Source organism: Nyctibius grandis, chromosome 12, assembly GCF_013368605.1.
Source record: "Nyctibius grandis isolate bNycGra1 chromosome 12, bNycGra1.pri, whole genome shotgun sequence".
Taxonomy (NCBI): Eukaryota; Metazoa; Chordata; class Aves; order Nyctibiiformes; family Nyctibiidae; genus Nyctibius; species Nyctibius grandis.
Genome location: NC_090669.1, coordinates 23,168,013 through 23,173,494, shown reverse-complemented (window position 1 = coordinate 23,173,494; position 5,482 = coordinate 23,168,013). Strand labels below are relative to the sequence as shown.

General features: G+C 57.1%; 1 long non-coding RNA gene across 1 annotated transcript; it reads right to left on the bottom strand.

The window, feature by feature from the left end:
• Positions 1-461: 461 nt before the first annotated feature.
• Positions 462-3,926, bottom strand: LOC137669469 (uncharacterized). Its single transcript, XR_011049100.1, has 3 exons — positions 3,148-3,926; positions 1,833-1,955; positions 462-515 (listed from the first exon to the last, which is right to left on the bottom strand). It is a non-coding gene; the product is annotated as an uncharacterized lncRNA (long non-coding RNA).
• Between the last annotated feature and the right edge of the window lie 1,556 nt (positions 3,927-5,482).

Below are 5,482 nucleotides of genomic sequence, written 5' to 3'. Positions count from 1 at the left end.
CCAGTTGCTACGGCAGCTTTGAAACCTTCGGCCAGCTTCTTCCTTCTACCACTACAGATGTAACTGCACAGCGAGGGCCCAGGCTGAACCACCCGGACTGAGTCTGTTGTCCTGCCCATCCTGTGGGATGGGGCAGAGAAGAGGCACATGACCACAAAGCACCCTCAAACTTCAGCTGCTCTCGAAAGAGCAGAACACGACCTGCCAACGTGGGAAACGGTCGAGAGCCCCCGGCTCGTGGACCCGGGCTCACTCGGGTTTGCTGGCCAGGCAGTGTTTGTCCCTTCAGATTTATCCTGCATCTCTCGTTTTCCCTTGCTTATCACCGAACTCGGAACACCCGCCACTGACCTGACTGTCACCTTGAATCTCCAGGAGCTGACCTCAGTGCTTCCACGCGGATGTAAGACAGAAGCAGGAGGTACTGCTGCAATTTTCAGCGCCCATCATCATGGTGCCGCCCTTGAAACACACATCTATAGATGCTAGAGCAGGAAGTCCCCGTCCTCGCTGGTCTGGGGACAGCACCGTGGCAAGAGTCAAAGGCAAAGACAGAGAAAACAGAGTCACTGAACTGGCAAAGAAGGTGGGCACCACTGGGACAGGGACAACCCGAGAGCGAGCGACAGACAGTGTGTGGCCCCGGGCGAGCAGGAGCCACGGACACGTGTACAGGCAGGCAAACAGGACGGGCAGACGAGGAGCACCAGCGGGGAGCAGGTCACTGAACACGACAGGGATGGTTACACCAACATGGCTGGGCTTTGCGTTTGCCTGTACCCGCGACACCGACCGCTGGCAACGCTCAGGTACTTCACAACTCGGAGTATGTGTTTAGAAAAAGGAACACGTGGTTCTAAGGAAGAGAAACCCCAAATCACTCCAGCTAAGAGTCTAATCCTACAAAATCCACTCCTTCAGTTGCTGAAGCAAAATATAAGTATCTGGCTGAAATTCACTGTGCTGTTTAACCATTTCATTGCCAGAGTTATGTCTACAAAACCAGATCAGTTCCACTGTAGGGAGAGTACCAAGGCCATGAGCAGGCCCTCCTGATGTTCAGGACCTTAACACCAGGCTGAACCTTGAGAAGGATCCTGATTTTCATCCGGGACTCCAGCACCCTGTCTTGTGTTTCTGAAGACGCCACTCATACAGAACTGCTTTGTTTCCTGACTCTGCAGCACAGGGGCAATATCTGCCTGTAGCATCTTTGATATTTTTGAATCATGCTGCACAGTCTCATCTCATTGAATCTTTGGCTCCATTTGAACCCAGGGCCAGTGGTCTGACTGCCACCCTAGTTTTATCTAGGCCAGGAACAAAGGAACTGCACGTTACAGCCTATCTGCCTGACTGTTTTTCATCGTGTGTATTTTCTGTCCTACAAGTGATCAGCTTGCTTCCTTTTAAAGCCTGCACTCAGCTTCAATCTACTTAGCTGGGATTAATGAGAGATTTGTTAAAGATTTAAAGATTTTACACACTTTGCTTACAACTGTTGTTATCTACAACCACCAGGCAATCAGCCCCATGCAGAGGAGCCGTTCTGAACATCAGGCACGTCCATCAGGTGTGCCAAGGCTGGCGACGCGGTGCCGTGGCTGATGCCTGCTGCTGGCAGACCGGTGCTTGAGGAATGGAAGGTGGCAGAGGGGATGTGATTCTTTAAAACAAGGACTTTACGCTGGATGTGGGAACTCTTCTTGGTGGAAATTATAACAACAGGTAACGTTAGTGGGCACGTGGCTAAACTGCTCTGTTGGGGAGGCCCCCACGTGCAGAGAAGCCTCGTCTCCCAGTCTGCTGGGTTAGTGTTTCGGATGGCTTACCTCCAGCGAGGCACAGAGAGCAAGAACTGCAGAGAAGGGTCTGGGGAAGCCTCGAGGAGGGACCTTCAGGGGATCCTTCCAGTGCCGCAGGTGGGAGCCAGAGAGGCCACGCGCAGGAGGACGCTGGAAGAAAGCAACAGGGGTCTGTCAGGTGCGCTCTGCTCAGCTGGCAAAACCCACCAGCCTGACAGGAACACAGACAATGAAAGAGTAACACTGGGCGAGGGATTCCCCACGCTGCTGCCCCTTCTTGCTTGGCCTGCAATGACCAGAAAATCTTGTTCAGTCGATGGGGAAGTTTCAGTGCGTGCACCAGCGGAGCTTTCCTCCCCCTGCCTCAACGCAGCTGTTTCATCCCTGAACCCAAAGCTCAGGGCATTCGCCAGACCTCAGCACAGCACCAAAACCACAAGAGAACATTCATGAGTTTTGGTGGTTTTATAAAAATATCAAAAAGTGACACATAGGTAGAAGGCCCTGCCCAGTGGAGGGAGGGAGACGACCAGCAGGCATCTCCCCCAGGGCCATCAGGGCAGGCGGGGCGGCGTGGCAGGGCTCCCGGGCCATCCTGGGCCTCGGAGGGAGAAGGTGAGGTACCAGGGACACCTGAAGGGAGCGGCCAGCTCCAGACAGAGCCAGGGGTTCTCCCCAGCCGTAAGACAAAGGTGCTTTGGAGTCTGGGCACGCTGCTGCCTCTCGCTTGCTTGGCACGACAGCAGACGTGCCAGTTTTGCCTTCCTTGTGCCTAATGCAGAGCGTCCTTTTACAGTCCCATGCCAGGAACCCTACAGCCACAGGTAAAAGCACAGGTCATGAATTCACTGCTTTGCACTAGAGATGTCTGCTGTGACACAGGCTGCCAGAGTCAAGACCGGCATCCACTAAACAAACCGTACAAAGACTCACGTTGTTTTGAAACTGATTGCGAGAGATTCATTAGTTTAGATGGTAACTAGCACCAAAAAACTTGTTTTGAAACCAGAGCAACAAAGACATGCGTTTTTTACAATTGAAATGCAGATTCTCAAGCAAAGCAAATCCCCCTTCCTTGCCCACAAGCCCCCTGAGGAACCTCCCCGAGCTGCCCCGACCCCGGGCTCACCCGCCCTGCTGCCCTGGCCGGAGCGTGCCCGGAGCGGGCAGGCTGTGACCCACGCACCAGAGCCACGCTGGTGCCTGTAACTATTTACCCTCTCCCTGCGCAGACGGCTCAGAGCAGCGGATCCCCGCGTGAAGTAGCCCACCTGCACCCTCCCGATGCTCCCGAGATCCCCAAACACGCAGAGAAGGCGGGGGAGAAAGAGAGTCTTGGTACCTGTCCTGCATTTCCAGATGTTCCAGAGACCTCGTCAGTGCTGAAGCTGAACGCCACCGGCTCCGGGCAGGGAACTCGGGGTCTCTCTCCACTGGCACTGCCACCCCTGCCCCGGCCTCGGAGCCCCTCCGAAGGTCTCTGGCTCAGAGCACCAGTCGGACGCGAGCAGCGATCCCGCCGTGGCTGTCGGAGGCGAGCGTCGTTGCGGCTCCCTGCCGCGCTGGGCCCTCCGGGAGCCCCGGGGACACCCAGAGCCAGGCCCGGGCCGGGCCAGCCTGCTCGGGGCCGTGGCCAGCACCCTGCCGGCTCCCCGCGCCAGCCACACGCCTCCCGGGGAAGTTTGGAGGGAGCAGGTGGGGGCTTGGCAGGGGGAGAAATGGAAAATAAAGCGAGGGGACAGGGTGGGCTCGCTCCTCGTTAATGAGCGTTCGAAGGGCTGATCTCAGGAAAGACTTTGCAAAGAAAGCGCGGAGCCCTCCTGGCAGGGCAGGAGCCCAGCTGCCCTCCCCGCGCCGCACTTCTTATAAATTCTGGGAAACACTTTTAGACAGACGCTGGCACTCATAAATTATACAACTCATTTGCATATCCCAGTCATGAGACATTATGCAAATGTGACCTGATTTGCATAATGGATTCCTCTCGTCGCTTCACTTGCTTCATGCTTTTAAAAAAACAAAATGAAATAAAATGAAAGCACGGGAAGGTGAAAGCAGCGAGCTCCCAGCGCCGCTGCCGCCTCCTCCCCGCTGCGGGCGGCAGGTTGGGGCGAGGGAGAGAAAAGCAAAAAAACCCAAATGGTTTATTTCTCTTGTGATTACACGGGACTAACTTTCCCCTGGTTGAGATGCTTCACCCCGGGCGCCGTACCTGAGCCAGCCAAGGAAACGAGAGCGCCCTGGGAGGCAGGAGGAGCCCGCGGCAGAGCGTGGCCCGTGATCCCTCGGCAGCCGCGGGGTGCGAGCCCCAACGGAGGCTGGTCACTCACGTGCTGGGATGAGCCCTCGGGGGGACAGCTGAACCTGGCCAGCGCCTGTCTGAAAGGAGGGTGGTGGGAGAGGCGAGGGGAGGGGTTGCTGCGATTGTTTACAGCAAAACACAGCGGTGACACGTCGGGAGGACGAGGCAGGAGCGTGTGAGCAGCCCCACCGCGCTCCAACAGGCGACGGCCGCCCGCCCGTCCCTCCCTGCCCCCCTGCCCCGGCAGAGCCGTGCCAGGCGCCCGGCGTCCGCACCCGGTGGGAAAAGTTAACTGTAATTCTTCAGCTTTTAAAATCAATTAACCCGTGTGTTAATTAACGTCAAGTCGACGGGAGGAGGAGGAGGAGGGGAGAGCGGGAGGGAGGAGGGAGGAAAAGAGCTGCGAGGGCGGATGGCAGCGGAGTTGGCACAGTGCCATCCATTCAGTGGCAGCGGCACAGCTCCCTGCGACCGCGGCAGCGGGTATATGTTACGGGGGCCGCGCGGGCCAGACAGTGCGGTAACGCCAAGGGAGATTATCCAGACCCCCAGGAGCAAACTGCAGGCAGCGACCGGCGGCACGAGTGCCAGGATTACAGCCCGGGCTGCGTCGCTGCGAGCCCTTCCTCGGAGGCGCGGGGCCGGGGTCCCCCGGCAGCGCCGCGCAGCCCGGACCCTCCGCACGTCATCCTGCCGCAGCGCAGCCAGCACAACGGATGCTTTCACACCCTGCGAGACAAAGGCCGCCGTCTCCGCCATGACACCGCGCCGTTCCACGCCGAGGCCGGCGTCTTGGAGCCTTCAAAAATAAAGGGGAGACGGAAACGCGAACAATAAAAACAGCAACAGAAAAAAAACCTCAACAACAAACCCCTTGTGCCCGCTCTCCATGCCAGGGGCAACGTGGGCATCTGTCGCAGCAGAAGGCGTTTGTGTGGGGATTTTTTTTTTTTTTTCCCTTTTTTTTTTTTCGCAAGCTGTTGGCGTGTTTGCCATTCAGGTTCGTTTACAATTAACTCCAAAAAAAAAAAAAAACCAACCCAACCACACCCAGCCCAGTCAACAACAAACAAAAGGGAGTAGCCGACATCGAGAGAGAAATGCCATGAGAAGCTGCACGAACGCGAGCTACGGACGATGCCGTTCGCCACTCGGACAAGCCCAGGGAAAGGTGCCAATTCTGCAGCTCGGGAGAGGCTCCAAGGAGGGAGTGTGCAGGTCTCCGAGCAGCACGCTGGGGGAAGGAGGGAAGGAATACGGCTCCTCAGGGCAGGATCACAGCTGCACACAGCCTCTGCTGGGAGGAGAGGGAACGTTTACCGGTGTAGGGGATGCCTGTGTGTGCACACCGGCACACAGAGCCCTGCGCGCACGG